Consider the following 14,360-nt stretch of genomic DNA (forward strand, 5'->3'; position numbering starts at 1 on the left):
TCGTGATGACGAATACACGCTTCCAATGTGCGTTCAACGCGATGTCGCCAAACACGATTGCGACTATCATGATGCTGTAAACAGAACCTGGATTCATCCAAAAAAAAAAATAGCGTTTTGCCATTCGTGCACCCAGGTTCGTCGTTGAGTACACCATCGCAGGCGGTCCTGTCTGTAATGCGGCGTCAAGGGTAACCGCAGCCATGGTCTCTGAGCTGACAGTGCATGCTGCTGCAAACGTCATCGAACTATTCGCGCAGATGGTTGTTGTCTTGCAAACGTCCCCATGTGTTGACTCAGGGATCGAGACGTGGCTGCACGATACGTTACAGCCATGCGGATAAGATGCCTGTCATCTCGACTGCTAGTGATACGAGGCCGTTGGGATCCAGCACGGCGTTCCGTATTAGTCTCCTGAACCCACCGATTCCATATTCTGCTAGCAGTCATTGGATGTCGGCCAACGCGAGTAGCAACGTCGCGATACGATAAACCGCAATCGCGATAGGCTACAATTCGACCTTTATCAAAGTCGGAAACGTGATGGTACGCATTTCTCCTCCTTACACGAGGCATCACAACAACGTTTCACCAGGCAACGCCGGTCAACTGCTGTTTGTGTATGAGAAATTGGTTGGAAACTTTCCTCATGTCAGCACATTGTAGGTATCGCCACCGGCGCCAACCTTGTGTGAATGCTCTGAAAAGCTAAGCATTTGCATATCACATCATTTCTTCCTATCGAATAAATTTCGCGTGTGTAGCACGTCATCTTCGTGGTGTAGCAATTTTAATGGCCGGTAGTGTAGTTTCATCAGGCACCGCCTGTCGCTGAAGCAAATTTTATCTAAATCCACTCTAGCGAGCCACGTCGTAGGATCTCCACCGCTGCCGCATTCTCCCCCATCGCTCTCTACTAGGGCGGTTCGTCGGAAAACGACTGAGGACTGAGACGATTACGCCGAGAGCTTTTGACTGTTCACAACTGTGAAGGTGGACTAGAGTGGCACGTCATTGAGCAACAATGGGAAAGAGGCGACACGAGCATCAAAAAATGCTTTCCGGGTCCCCGATCTCTCTACCTCTGACACACACATAGCTGTAGACCAGATTAGCAGCAGGTTTCGAAAGGCAGCTGCCGGTATCGGCGGCGTGTCCGGAGGGCGGCAGTTGCATCAGGCGGCGACTGTCCCCCGCCCGGCCCGGCGTGCCGAGGAGACGCGAAAGTCTTTGTGCGGCCCGCGGCAGCTCGCGCCAGTCCTGCTCCAGACACCGCCACAGCCAGTCGCAGCAGCAGCAGCAGGTAGGGGAGCAACGAGTGAGATCGGCTGCCGCGATCGCCATCACGAGGCAGTACTGCAGTACCAAGTGTTAATTAACTCAAGTAACATATACGTCTACAATTGTTCGAATGGCAATATTCTGCCGCACTGGCTGTCGTAATTTGAATACAGTATCCTTTTATTGCATCTTTTTCACTCTTGCGTCGTTTCGAAGTGGCAGTTGCATGATACCGTCCCTCAAACAGAAAAATATGGCTTGCTGTAGAACTTACGGTTGTTTCATTTTATCCATTAGAAATAACTGGAGAGAGCCTGTGACTGTAAAAAGAGTAATTTTCTTTCTTCTTTGTTTTTACAGAATCATTGGACTACTTCAGTCAATAATTTTTTTGAAATTACCAAATAAGCTACAACCAGTCACAAAATCATGTTTTATTTATTCACTTTTGCAAATCGATTTCAACTGATTAACAGCCATCATCGGTGCTTTCAACGAATATGTGCTCTAAGTAGTAATACTGTCTTAAGCAGAGGTCAAACATGACTTTATGTTTGACCTATGCTTAAGACATAGAACATAGAACTCGGAGGGTTGGGTTGGGAAGGAGACGGACAGCAAGATCATCGGTCTCATCGGATTAGGGAAGGACGGGGAAGGAAGTCGGCCGTGCCCTTTGAAAGGAACCATTCCGGCATTTGCCTGGAGTGATTTAGGGAAATCACGGAAAACCTAAATCAGAATGGCCGGACGCGCGATTGAACCGTCGTCCTCCCGAATGCGAGTCCAGTGTCTAACCACTGCGCCACCTCGCTCGGTTGCTTAAGACAGAATTACTACTCAGGGCACATATTCGTTGAAAGCACCGATGATGGCTGTTAATCAGTTGAAATCGATCTGCAAAAGTGAATAAATAAAACATGATTTTGCAACTGGTTGCAGCTTATTTGGTAATTTGATGGTTTACGGTCGCTGCACAAATTGGGAACCACATGGAGCCCGCCATTCATATATAATTTTTGGTCATCTTTCCGAAATTTCCAGTGGTTTTGTCGGTGCTCATCTGTAAATCCCTTTCTTATTGTTTGTCGTTTAAATCTTATCTGTATGGTTTTCAGTTTCTTTAAATTTTCTGTTTTGTTTCGCAAATCGTCCAGGGTTCGTTGCAGCTCTTTCATATCCTCCATGACCTGCTTTATCCGTTCTACTTGTTGCTTCTTGTTCGAAAGTTTTTCAAGTTTTTCTATAATTCTCTTGGTAACCTGCTTTCCGGTGGTCTCAAAAAGTGTCCAGACAATGAAAAGAAAGAAAAAAAAGAGAGAGAGAGATCCTTCTTTCCGTATAATATCTGTAGCTGTTTCCAGTTTGCGGTACACCACTGCATCTGGCCCTAACTGCCATTGTTCATCTTTTATGGTATGTATTATTTATGCTTGTTCTAGCTATTCTTCTCTCTATTTGTAGGATTTAGTCGATTCCATTTTTCTGGGTGACTCTAGAGTTTCTCTTCCGTGTCTCGCCTCTGGTCGAATCACCGCCTTCCAACGATTTGACGTTGACTGATGGACATTTTTTATTTAGGTAACCCCTTTTAATTTTTGAGCATTTATCGTTTATCAGACCTTTGTTGCTGTACAGGTTTCTCGTCCGAGCTGTACGCTACGATTCCTCCTAGCTGTTTAAATTGTTTCACTATTTTTACTTTCCTGTTCTTCACTGTTACGTCAATAACTAGCCCACTAGTGAATCTGTTACCATTACTCCATTCTTTTCGGCTGGTAATCGGAGTCCTATTTTTGTACTATATTTTATAGGGTTGCTATTTGATTTCTGGTTTCTTGAATGTTATTACCTTGTACGCTAAGTCATCTGCAAATCCCAAGCAATTTCATTTTATTTGATCTTTCTTGTTTCGAGTTCTATTTTTACGGTTTTCCTTGTACCATTCCCTCATCACGTATTCCAAAGCACAGTTGAAAAGTAATGGAAATAAACCATCTTCCTGTATTAATCCTGTTTTAATCGTAAATGCCTCAGACATTTATTCACCGTTAGATTATGCGTTTGTTAGAGTACAGTTTATCATTTTTATTAACTTGGGATGGAGATAAAAATTTCTTAATATTTTCAACATACAAGAACAGCTGTAAATACAATCGTGGGCTTGTTTATAAAATATCATTTTCTGCTACCAGTCACGATCTTCTTTTCACTTGTATTTCGCACCACTCTTTTCGGGAATTGATTTCCATTTTCAAGTCCGTTTTTCGTGTGCTACGGCATTTATTCTTAGTGTTAGCGATATGTGAAGTTTTGCATTGCTCTGTTGTCTTAGGTCTTCATGTAGCCCACTTGAGCATAGACTCACACGCATTAAACATCCCACGTAATTTTCTGTGCGCGGCACACAATGAAAGCATCAAACGTCACAGTTTCATCCAATGTCGGCAGCCTTCAGCTCTAATAACCTGTCGCAGCTTTTGCTGACTGATCGACTGAATTGACGGCGTGCAACAGTTACGGTGACTTGTCTTTTGGTCTGAAGATGCCCTATACTGGTTGCAACCGGTTATCAGGGTATAACAAAATCTGTGATCTAGACTGTGTTATTCGGACAACTATGCCGTTATACCTGCAAGTGATAAGTCACGTTCAAGAAACACCTGCTGTCATTTTAATTTGTAGTCCGGCAGCTCGACTGTAGTTGAGTAGTACAGTCTAACATCATTTATTTATTTTCATTTTCAGTTTAACTTTTTCGGTCTATCAGACAAAAATTCACAACGATTAAACATAGTTACAAAATAATGATGTAGGCTAAACCAATTGAAATTATAATTAGCTGCTTCAACCTATTTCATTATTCAGTATGCCTCAGGAGTATCAACTGTATATGATTAATAGTTACAAAGTATTCAATTTTCATCCAGATACTTTAGTGGTAAAACCTATTGTTAAGAATATAGTCGTGGACTACATTTAGCACTCCACAGCTATTGTCTGGTTTTACGTCTGGGACTGCATTTTAGCATTAGAGTGTTCTTTTCTTGGCCGTTGTCCGATACTACACGCTTCATATTTGAGTCCATCAACTGCAGCGAGGTATCACATAATTTAGAACGTGAAGTATTCATGGAAAATTTATGCATTAAAGATTGAAGTAGCAGTAAAATCTGTGGAATGTAGGTGCGGTGTTGAGATTATTTCAATAACATGAAAACATTATCTGTCAGTGAAGTTGCAGTCATCCTTGACCGTAGCTAAGGCAGATGCAGTCCACCACGGCAAACTGCAATCAAGACTTAGAACATGTGTGTCTTGTCTCCAGGACCGTATGAAGGCGATATCGAATTTAACCCGTGAGAACCCCTAAGAAAGGGGGTTGCTACTATGTTTGTAAGAAATAATAGCGATCTAGAGTGTATTTCAGCAGAAGGCCGTAGCTAAGGCAAATGCAGTCTACCATGGCAAACTGCAATCAAGACTTACGAACATGTGTGTCTTGTCTCCAGGACCGTATGAAGGCGATATCGAATTTAACCCGTGAGAACCCCTAAGAAAGGGGGTTGCTACTATGTTTGTAAGAAATAATAGCGATCTAGAGCGTATTTCAGCAGAAGACGAAAAAGCGAAAGCCGTATCTAAAGAAGCCAAACAGAACACACCACGCGTGTCCGTTATGCTTGCTCTCGTATTGGTCTTTTTTCTTTCCCTGTGGGTAGTTCACTCAGATGTTAAATGGACCGGATGTTCGCTGGCGGCCGAAAATGTACGGTCGGGTAAACCTTAACGTGCCCGCTTCACGGAAAGTGACTCATCAAGCGGCAGGCACCAGCAACACCGCCACTGTGCGAAATTAGAAAGTTCGTGCCGTGTGTATTTCCACCAAGTGCCTGAAATGCAGTAAACGTGCTGTCAGATGTAGGACAAGGTCAACGGATACGTCGCGTTATAAAGTTCTGCCGGAAGTGCTTCACTATGGGAAAACACTGTAGGAAGAAGACATAGTTGGCAGAGGTGAGAAGCCGTGGGTGTATGAGCATAACAGGGATGTAGCAGGATGGGGTCTAGGGTACTTAGCCGAATCAGCCAACACACACGACAGCAGTGTCCTCCACCATTCGTCGTGATAGAGGATATGTACGTCACCAACATTTTTTATCCTTGAGGATGAGAAGTGATGGCATACGGCGTCTTGTCACCAGACTTGGTGTCAATTCCCTGAGTTAAACCCTATGTGAACCACGATGCGTTCGTGCGGATAGGACAGAAAGTACCTTTCCGGTACAGTCTGTTGATTCTCATGATAAATAACATAGATACGCATGTAACGCGTCATGTATGGCTTATAAAAATTCAACGGGGAATCACACTTACTAGGAGGTCGCCGGGAAAACTATTTGCCGTGTCACACATTGTCCAACGGTCACCGATTATTTTATGCCAGAATAACGTTATTTTTTGTCTTTTCCTGACATTTAGAAGTATGTTTTTGCAGGGTTAACACAGACAGCCAGATAATGGGACCTTGGCTCCCGAAACATTTTGGTAAGGATTACGATCCCGACATTAGTGACTGTTTGCTCATGTAATTATAAGAATAACATTAAACCTGCGAACACATCATGAAATAGCTTCCGTGGTACTAGATGGAACTGCAAAGAGTAAAAACTATATAGAAAGAGAGAGATCGGAATAATGGAGGACGTTGGGTGTTTCTCTGAGATGAAAGGTTGGTCCTGGGGTGGAAGCATATGTCAAACAAGTCGGAAGACTGATAAAAAGGAAAAGCAGTTGAAGAAGAAGAAGAAGAAGAAGAAGAAGAAGAAGAAGAAGAAGAAGAAAAGTCTCTATCAGGAAACGATACTCTTAAGTTGTATGAACGAGAATTTTGCCTTCTCCGTGCACAAGAAATGCTTCCGTCTTCCGATGGATTTATGCTGTCGTTCCACCTGACATTGAGTCCTTTCTCCTATTTATGGGCATTACGTTACTTCCAGTTATGGTAAGGGTTAACTGCCAGTCCCTCTACCCGACGACGTTCGTCTGCAATTCCTCCTGCATTTAACAAGGTTTTTTTTCTTTTTTTTAACGACGTAACATACGTGTGGATAACGGCATAGTCTGTGAACAGCTGGGAGAGTTGTGAACGTTATCTGCCATGTTGCTGACGTACATCGTCAACCGTAACGATTTCATCACGTTTCCTACACGGAAAGCTTCTTTCGTACCTGGCAATATCCCCACATTTCGACCGAAGCACTGTATTATGTTTTGTATAATGTTCCCTCTCTAGTAGCGATGCGTAACTGCATCTAAGCCTTTCCAGAAGTAAAGAAACGCATCTATACCGTTCTAATTAGCGTGGACACACAAAGCAAGCCGTGTTAATTACATGTTCCGTAAATCATTTGAACAGTTCTTTTATCGATATGATGGGGAACGATTTAGTTTACGGAATATGTGTACATAACTAGTGTCAACATTGATGAACGCCTTATTTTAGTCCTATCCGTGCAACTACACTGAAAAACAGGTATTTCTTCCTGTTGTATGCTGGCTGCAGGTTTTGTTAGTAGAAATTCGTCAATGGAATAGCTGTCCAGGAGAAATGACTAAGTTAAAATTGAAAGTTACTTTTTTACCTGTCAGAAATGTTGGGTTATTGGACACATGATCAAAAATTTTCGTTACTGCTCACTGAACGCCTTTCTGAGCCATCGACAACGTTAAGAAAGGGTAATAAAGATCATTTCTCCTTCCAGTGTTCTAAGTATGAACATAATTGTTTTTCTCGAATTGTGATGGAGCATTTATGACGAATTTCCTTAGGGAATATATCTAATGTGACGGCGTGCCTATCTCCTTAAAGAGATAACTACATGACGTCTGTGGGTGAACATCAAATACATCTACATCTACATCTACATCTACAGCCATACTCCGCAAGCCGCCTGTCGGTGTGTGGCGGAGGGTACCCTGAGTACCTCTATCGGTTCTCCCTTGTATTCCAGTCTCGTATTGTACGTGGAAAGAAGGATTGTCGGTATGCTTCTGTGTGGGCTCTAATCTGATTTTATCCTCATGGTCTCTTCGCGAGATATACGTAGGAGGGAGCAATATACTGCTTGACTCTTCGGTGAAGGTACGTTCTCGAAACTTTAACAAAAGCCCGTGCCGAGCAACTGAGCGTCTCTCCTGCAGAGTCTTCCACTGGAGTTTATCTATCATCTCCGTAACGCTTTCGCGATTACTAAATGATCCTGTAACGAAGCGCGCTGCTCTCCGTTGGATCTTCTCTCTCTCTTCTATCAACCCTATCTGGTGCGGATCCCACACTGCTGAGCAGTATTCAAGCAGTGGGCGAACAAGCGTATTGTAAGCTACTTCCTTTGTTGTCAGATTGCATTTCCTTAGGATTCTTCCAATGAATCTCAGTCTGGTATCTGCTTTACCGACGATCAACTTTATATGATCATTATATTTTAAATAACTCCTAATGCGTACTCCCAGATAATTTATGGAATTAACCTCTTCCCGTTGCTGACTTGCTATTTTGTAGCTAAATGATAAGGAACCTATCTTTCTATGTATTCACATTACATTACACTTGTCTACATTGAGATTCAATTGCCATTCCGTGCACCATGCGTCAATTCGCTGCAGATCCTCCTGCATTTCAGTACAATTTTCCATTGTTGCAACCTCTCGATACACCACAGCATCATCTGCAAAAAGCCTCAGTGAACTTCCGATGTCATCCACCAGGTCATTTATGTATATTGTGAATAGCAACGGTCCTATGACACTTCCCGGCGGCACACCTGAAATCACTCTTACTTCGGAAGACTTCTCACCATTGAGAATGACATGCTGCGTTCTGTTATCTACGAACTCCTCAATCCAATCACACAATTGATCTGATAGTCCGTATGCTCTTACTTTGTTCATTAAACGACTGTGGGGAACTGTGTCAAACGCCTTGCGGAAGTCAAGAAACACGGCATCTACCTGTGAACCCGTGTCTAAGGCCCTCTGAGTCTCGTGGACGAATAGCGCGAGCTGGGTTTCACACGACCGTCTTTTTCGAAACCCATGCTGATTCCTACAGAGTAGATTTCTAGTCTCCAGAAAAAACATTATACTCGAACATAATATGTGTTCCAAAATTCTACAACTGATCGACGTTAGAGATATAGGTCTATAGTTCTGCACATCTGTTCGACGTCCCTTCTTGAAAACGGGGATGACCTGTGCCCTTTTCCAATCCTTTGGAACGCTTCGCTCTTCTAGAGACCTACGGTACACCGCTGCAAGAAGGGGGCAAGTTCCTTCGCGTACTCTGTGTGAAATCGAACTGGTATCCCATCAGGACCAGCGGCCTTTCCTCTTTTGAGCGATTTTAATTGTTTCTCTATCCCTCTGTCGTCGATTTCGATATCAACCATTTTGTCAACTGTGCGCCAATCTAGAGAAGGAAGCACAGTGCAGTCTTCCTCTGTGAAACAGCTTTGGAAGAAGACATTTAGTATTTCGGCCTTTAGTCTGTCATCCTCTGTTTCAGTACCATTTTTACTAGTCGTTTTTGTGCAATTAATGCTTTCTTTGTAAATGATGAGTTAACTTGGGAAATTATTCCATAAAACATTAAGAGGAAATATGCAAAACATATATGGAGATTGATTCTTGTCTCCGTGATTAGCAGTTTTACGAAGAGCAATAACAGTTGACCTTAATTGTTTGAGTAGATCATCAATATGTCTCATTCCAGTTCAAGTTTTCATCAACATGTACACCCAAAATATTCGAGCGTTCTACTATTTGCTGGCCCCTGCTCGTGTGTTACATCAATTGTTGGTATGACTATTTCTTGTAAGGAATTGAATATAGTGCTCTTTTTAAAAATTTTGTGCGAATCATTTTCTGAGAGCCATTGTATAATTGTTTGGAAAGTATCATCTAACATCTCTTTCTTGCTTTCTCTCTAATGGATTTTGTTATAACATTAGCATTATCTGCAAAAAGTACCAATTGTGCGTTAAGTGGAATGTCATTCACGTATATAAGGAATAGGAGTGGACCCAAAGTATACTCCCTTTGTAATTTCTCCCCAGTCACTAAAATTTTCTAACTTTGCGACATTTCTTCAACTACTCAGCGCACCTTTCACGTTCTGCTCGTGAAGTATAATGCAAAACATCCGTGCGTAAAACCATCAGTTCCGCAAAACATGAGTGTTTTCAGGAGAGTAACTTGATCTACAGAATCAAACACCTTGGAAAGATCTCAAAAAATTCCAACTACCTAACGCTTACATTATTTGATGAATGAATGTATAAAAAGCGTTCTCAGTCGAGCAACGCTTCTGGAATCGGAACTGTGATGCGATAAGTAAATTGTTTCATTTAAGTGTGGGCCTACTCTTGAGTAAAAATTTTTTTCGAATGTTTTGGAAAAAGATGTCAGTAATGTTACTGGACGATAATTGTTTGGTTCTGTATTATCATCTTTCTTACGAAGACGTTCAACAATTTCATGTTTTAACTCACCTGTAAAAATCGCCTTTGCCAGTGAAGCACTGTGTGGATCACTACGAGCATTTCTAATAAAGCTGGAGCAACTGAGATTGGTTTTTCAGAATTTTTATAATTCTGTTCATTCCAGCGAAAGATGTCGATGCTACTTCTAGTTGCTTAGTGTTGCAGACTTACATTTGAAATACATTCTCTTGCTTCTTCAGCTGAACCATCTACTTATAATTTTGCTGCTACATTTAGAAAGTGGCTGTTAAACGCACTTGCAGCTGGTGAATTATCAGTAACTACATTGTCATTTAGTTTAATTGTTATGGTACGTTGTCAATGACTAGCTGCGGTGTCTCCCATTTAAAAACATCCCATAAAGTTTTGATCTTATTATCTGCATTGTTCATTTCCGTCAGGACGTGCATACTTCTGGACATTTTAATGACTTTCCTTAAAATACTACAGTATTTTTTGTATTATGCAAGTAATCTCGGATCTAAATTTAGTCTGCTCTTTTTGTAAATTTCCCTCTTCCTCTTAGATGAAACATTAATTTCCTTAGTTATCTACAGCTGATTTGTTTTTAAATGGCTCTTATGGACAGTTCCTCAGGAAAGTAACTTTCAAATATTAACAAAAATTTACTATGGGATTAACTGAATTTGACATTAGGATCTCGTTCTATATATACCTCATGCCATTCCACCCCTTATAATTTACTCTTAAAACATTGTGTCCTGTTCTCATTAATAAGCATCACTGCTTTGTATGAACTTGCCTCAAGGTTTTACGATGTGATATTGTTTATTTGTACTAATTACATATCACGATCAGACAGTCCATTAGAAATTGGGTAAATATTAATTGTTGCACCCTGTGCACTTTCTTATGTTACCAGTTCTCCTACTATCTTGATGCACGCGAGTGGTGGTTTCGGAATAAATGTTGACTCCTTCAGAAGAGTCGTTTCCGAAACTGTTATCAGACCGAGTACCAAATATGTTCCACGTTTCTACAACAGACTGATTTCCATAACATACACTACGTAATCAGACACCTGGCTGAAAATGACTTACAAGTTCGTGGCGTCCTCCATCAGTAATGCTGGAATTCAATATGGTGTTGGTCCACACTTACCCTTAATGACAGCTCCCGCTCTCGCAGGCTTGCGTTCAATCAGGTCCTGGAAGGTTTATTGGGGAATGGCAGCCCATTCTTCACGGAGTGCTACACTGAGGAGAAGTATCGATGTCATTCGGTGAGACCTGGCACGAAGTCGGCGTATTCTATAGGATACAGGTCAGGATGGAAAGCAGGCCAGTCCAGTACAGGGATGTTACTGTCAAGTTTCATGTTCATGAAAATAACTGGTGACATGTATTCCATGTGGTGCTTAAAACATCAATGTAGGCCGGTGCTGTGATAGTGCCACGCAAAACAACATGGGGTTCAAGCCCCCTCCATGAAAAACACGATCTCTCCATAACATCACCTCCTCCGAATTTTACTGTTGGCACTACACACGCTGGCAGATGACGTTCACCGGGCAATCGCCACACCCACACCCTGCCATCGGATCGACACATTGTGTACAGTGATTCGTCACTCCACACAACGTTTTTCCATCCTTCAATTGTCCATTGTTTTCGCTTCTTCCACCAAGGGAGGCGTCGTTTGACATTTACCAGCATGATGTGTGGCTTATGAGCAGCCGCTCGACCGTGAAATCCAAGATTTCTCACCTCCCGCCTAACTATCAAATTACTTGCAGTGGATCCTAGTGCATTTTGGAATTCTTGTGTGATGGTCTGTATAGATGTCTGCCTATTACACATTACGACCCTCTTCAACGGTTGGCGGTCTCTGTCTGTCAACAGACAAAGTCAGCCTGCACGCTTTCGTGCTGTACATATCCCTTCAAAGTTTTCACGTCACTATCACATTGGGAACAGTGGACCTAGGGATATTTAGGAGTGTGGAAAACTCGCATACAGACGTATGGCACAAGTGACATCCAATCACTTGACCACGTTCGAGGTCCGTGAGTTCCGCGGAGCGCCCCATTCTGCTCTCTCACGATGTCTAATGACTACTGAGGTCACTGATATGGAGTACCTGGCAGTAGGTGGCAACATAATGCACCTAATATGAAAATGTATGTTATTGGGTATGTCCGGATACTTTTCATCACTTAGTGTATATTCTGCGCACCAGTTTTCGTAACTACATAAACGATCTCCTTCTTGTTTCACTTACTTGGGACGCTCTGTTGTCCCAGCGACGACAACTATTGCCACAAGGTTCAAATGGTTCAAATGGCTCTGAGCACTATGGGACTCAACTGCTGTGGTCATCAGTGCCCTAGAACTTAGAACTACTTAAACATAACTAACCTAAGGACATCACACACATCCATGCCCGAGGCAGGATTCGAACCTGCGACCGTAGCAGTCGCACGGTTCCGGACTGCGCGCCTAGAACCGCGAGACCACCGTGGCCGGCTATTGCCACAAGGGGAAGCAGTGTGAGCATCCAGAATCGATACAGATAATGTTAATTAATTGCCTTATTGTACATGGCAGAGTCTTCTGTAGCAATGCAATTATTCATCTTAATATTCCGTTATAAAAACACTAGCAATTATTCACGTACGCGCTATAGTCATTCTCACTTCACATATACACACTGAAAGGTTTACATATTAAGCTGCTAAACAAGCATGGCCAAGTCTGCTAGGGCTTTGATAAGAAAAAGTATGAAAATATGGAGTTTCAGCATTGTTTTGAAGGCTCTGAAACAGTCGATATGATTTAAAGCAGTTTCTTGGTAAGAACATTAAGCAAGACTCTTCTGTTTCTGAGTACTCGCTAACTTTCCATTCTGCTCTCGGCTGTCTCATGAGAGAAACTGGTGGACGGCGAGCACCTTGTGGCTCTTGCTTCACTGCAAATGACTCAGCGAGAGGCAATGTCCATTGACTCAGGGAAACCTTTCAGCACACATACCAAAGGACTCACTTCTGTAACCCTCAGTAAGTAGAGAAACCCAATCGTTTTTCTGTTTAATCAACTCGTACGTGAGTTACCACAGCCTGCGTGCCTACTGCTCGTTCAATGGAGCAAGCCAAAGACAAGTCTATTTCAGTAACCGTTTCATTATGTCAGGAACAGCTAAACAAAAGGTATGCGACTAGATCAATGTAACACAGCGGTAAACGGATTTACAGAGTCTAGAATCGGAGAGTTTCCTGCAGTATAGTTCTTAGTAGTCCGTCCCAGTTGCTTCACACATTTTTACAGAAGATCATACTACCTTTTTAGATATCAGATACGATCACATTATCCATGTCAGTGAAAGGGAGACGACTGTTGATGAGGTCACTGCAAATCCTCGTAAGTAGTTCATCAAACCAAAAAAATCTGTGACAGTATGCTGGATAAGCCAAAACAGCAATATGCTAGGCACCATATTGAATGTATGTAGAACCAGTCCCTGTTCTAGCATGTTTGCATGAGGTCTCTATAACAACGGATCCTGTCTCGTTACTGTCAAAAATTATTTAAGACTAAGGGAGTCGAAAGCCTGATGCATAGAACTATGCAGGGTGGCTAAACTGCCGCTACAGATGGGATTTTATGCAACCTACAGCGCCTTCTAAAACCATATGCGAGATTTTCATACTCTCTCGCTCACTAGGCACAAACAAGTAGTCCTACATAAAAAATGAACAGGACCACTTTGTAGGAAATTTAATGCAGATAATTTTTGTATTGTGATATGTTTTCGTCGGGGCCACAATTTCTGAGCTATTCAAGGAAAACGCGTTTATAAATCACTATTGTGCGTTTTTCTCGAATAATTCGAGCGAATCCTAGTACAAAATTTAACTACAAATTTCCCTTAAAAGGTCTGGTTCATTTTTTCTATGGGACTAACAGTTTGCATGTAGTGAGCAAGAGAATGTGAAATTCTCACATATGGTACTTGATGACATTGCGCGTTGCATAAAATCCATAGGTGGCATTTAAATCGTCCTGTATAGGGTGTTTCAGAAACAGAAAGCATAATTTCAGTTATACATACCTCATATGTAGACAGAAAAGAAGTTTGTTACATGTCTGAAAATGCTTGGTTTCTGTCTTCAAAACAGTGATATTTACCGGAATGTTTTTCTTTCCGGAATTAGTTGCCATTACAAATGCTCAAAAGTCCTCATTCTGCTTAAATAAAGGTTTCACGTTGATGTCTGATAGCCCTGAAAACAAGACAAACACTATCCCAAATTCCAGGAGTGTTGCATATTTACTCACAAGCTGTAACAATTCGATTCCGAAGGAATCACCGGAGATGAATACACCGACTTTAAACGGCCCTAGATGTAGAAATAGATACTATAAAGTCAGCGTGTAGGCCAATACATTGGCCCAGCCCCACCAACTTATCGACCAAGAAAAATTTGATCCAAGTACTGGTGAGTCTTAAAACTGAAGTTTTCCGGAGTGCAGTCAGGCAAGAAGTGAGCTTGTTGACGGATGATCAATGGAGTGTCTTTAA

At 42.0% G+C, this 14,360-nt stretch overlaps 1 protein-coding gene across 1 annotated transcript in view; it reads left to right on the forward strand.

Moving 5' to 3' along the window:
• The first annotated feature begins 1,144 nt into the window (after positions 1–1,144).
• LOC126354148 (uncharacterized) overlaps positions 1,145–14,360 on the forward strand; it is a 99,788-nt gene continuing 86,572 nt past the window's right edge. Inside the window, exon 1 of the mRNA XM_050003558.1 lies at positions 1,145–1,303. The gene's annotated coding sequence lies outside the window, so the exon portion shown is untranslated. The remainder of the gene's footprint in view (positions 1,304–14,360) is intronic.

Source organism: Schistocerca gregaria, chromosome 3 (genome assembly GCF_023897955.1).
Source record: "Schistocerca gregaria isolate iqSchGreg1 chromosome 3, iqSchGreg1.2, whole genome shotgun sequence".
NCBI classification, from domain to species: Eukaryota; Metazoa; Arthropoda; class Insecta; order Orthoptera; family Acrididae; genus Schistocerca; species Schistocerca gregaria.